This window comes from Pieris napi, chromosome 18 (assembly GCF_905475465.1).
Source record: "Pieris napi chromosome 18, ilPieNapi1.2, whole genome shotgun sequence".
Taxonomy (NCBI): Eukaryota; Metazoa; Arthropoda; class Insecta; order Lepidoptera; family Pieridae; genus Pieris; species Pieris napi.
The window spans coordinates 4,217,455-4,220,023 of record NC_062251.1 but is presented as its reverse complement, the minus strand read 5'-3'; the positions used below and the strand labels follow the sequence as shown (position 1 = coordinate 4,220,023).

Below are 2,569 nucleotides of genomic sequence, written 5' to 3'. Positions count from 1 at the left end.
ATAGACAGAATAAAACCAGCTTACCTTACGAAAGAAAACAGAGAATACGACACGACCATTCGTCCACCGATGTCAGCACTGCCGCTCCACACCAATCACGATGCACCGCCACCTAAAAAAAAGACTAGAAGTGGAAGATTAGTTAAGTTTCCGGACTACTATCGACCGTGAAACGGTCTCGGCAGGGGAGTGATGTGGCGTCCTCGTCGTCATTGGTAGCTGAAATAAAATTACCAAAATAAATTATATATTAAATTACAAAAAATGCACTTACCAACTTTTACGTATAGACCGTGTCTATTGTTCTCCGCGGCAGACGGGGGGCGAGGCACGCGCATTCCACAGCGCGCTCCGCCACCAGTACGGCCCACGATTTCTTAGGTGACACACGTACAACTCGCTGCCGACGCCACGGTTTATTTTTACGAAAATTATATTCATCTTTAAGATCACACAAGTTCTATTATTTAAATAGTGTTATACGACAACGCGAACACTATAAAAATAAATAAAATATAAAATTATTTTAAATAATTCATCAATTATAATAAGCTATTATGTCTTAATATATATTTATTTAATATAAAACTATTCTTTTGATATATTTTAAATTTAAAGTTTTCTGGTGCTGTGCAGTTGACACTTATTATTTTTAAACGTTTCCTTCAAATTTTGATAGGAGCTTTCAATATATTTGGTGTTTACAAAATTTCGGTTTCATAAATATAGTTTTACAAATTGTTTAACTTATAAAATAATATGATGGGGTAAGTATTGTTCAAAAATTGGTTTATTAAAAATAAATATCTATATCGAAGTGAATTGCTGATATTAAACTCTTTGCATAAGATATTACAATCAACCTATTACTCGAAAATCATCAAGTAAATAATGATAAAAATTGATTCCTTAATATTTTACAAATTCAATTTATACGTTAACTAATTCATATAATATAAATAATTCTATTGTCTTTACAGCTTAAACCTGACAAACTCGCTGAATTGAGAGAAGAAAATATATAAATGAATATATGTTTATATCCAATTGAACATTGCCTGATTCAAGACAAGACAAGACAAGATTTTTCTATCTTGATGGAGTCATCCTAACTAAATAAATACTGTTATTGTAATACTTTCAAATGGCTTATTATTTACACATTATAAATTTGAGAAACACCTCTGTTTTTTTAAAGAAAAAGCAGAGGAGAATAATACAGTTCATGAACATAATGAGGAAAAATTTAACTATAATAAATATCTACTAGTGATATGGCATTATTATTTATTGTAAATATGATATATTGGGGAATTATGTTTTTGTTAGACATGCCTAAATAATTAATTAAAATATTATTGAACCATGTGCAATTATTTGTAGGTACACTGAAATCTTCAATGAGTCAAAGTAGTTAATCTATAATAAATTATAAAATCAATATCTTCGAAGTCGGTAGAAGGGCATTGCCGTCTTGTTTCTCATCTCCGTCGATATTTTAATAATTTATTTATTATCACACTCTCTAAACTCAAAATACCCCAAAATATAAAAATTATATTTTTTTTCATATGTTAGCCATAGTAGATAAATCTTATTATTTTAACTTTATTAACAAGTTTAATACAAATATTGAATTTTATAGGTTCTAAACTATTATTTGGACATTTCGATACAAAAAAGTTGAACAAAAAGTAACTTTTTTAGAATCGCTTATTCTGTCATAGTTGGAAGGCGCAACTGTCAAATTTCGGTTCAGCCGAGCGGTCATGGTACGGATTTTCATACAAATTGAACGAACGAAATCTGATAATCGCTAAGGTCACGTGGGAACATAAACTGTCTCGTTTTTTCGATGTCATGGTACGAATTAGCGATGCAACTCAGTTGTAGGTTGTCAATAGGCTCGCAATAAGAGCTCATGGTAGGCCCCCAGGTCTCAATGTGCCAATAGTAGAGAATTGTGTTATCCTGCAATCTAAGAATTTGTATGGTGCTACATCTATCATCTTCTCAATTGTTCTGTCATTGTTTTGTTCTCTCATGTCCCTAGTTTCTTGAAACCTATAATTGATGTGTTTTGCAATTTCTTTGAGCACAGATGTTAAATCCTTAACAGTCGTATAAGTGCTGACTATCTCTATCAGAGTCTGGCCATTATAAACATACTTCCCTCTCATATCTCCATACTTGAAATTCACTACTTGATTTCCCATCTTGCATATTCGAGAAACACCTCGCTTATTGTATATCGCAACGTCTCTCCCTTCCCTTGGATCAGGACACACTGTCATATTTCCCCTCTTGTGTTCCAGTGTTGTTGATTTTTCAAAAAGTGCTCTTGCCCACAAAAATTCTATCGAGTCGCTCACCATTACGGAGTCAAGCATGGTGATAAATGGGACGTTTGATATATTAGACGCTAGACAGACCTCTTTCAAATCTTCGGCTGGTATCTTGGCAGACCATCGAGTAGTCCGTGGGCCAGCCCACTTCATGTAGTGCCTAAAAAGAACGGTGACATTCGACCTTGCGGGGACTATAGAATGCTTAATGCAATAACAAAACC

The 2,569-nt window shown here is 33.3% G+C and overlaps 1 long non-coding RNA gene across 1 annotated transcript; it reads left to right on the top strand.

Moving 5' to 3' along the window:
• The first annotated feature begins 706 nt into the window (after window positions 1–706).
• LOC125058410 lies at window positions 707–1,273 on the top strand. Its single transcript, XR_007118387.1, has 2 exons — window positions 707–767; window positions 981–1,273. It is a non-coding gene; the product is annotated as an uncharacterized LOC125058410 (long non-coding RNA).
• The last annotated feature ends 1,296 nt before the right edge of the window (window positions 1,274–2,569 follow it).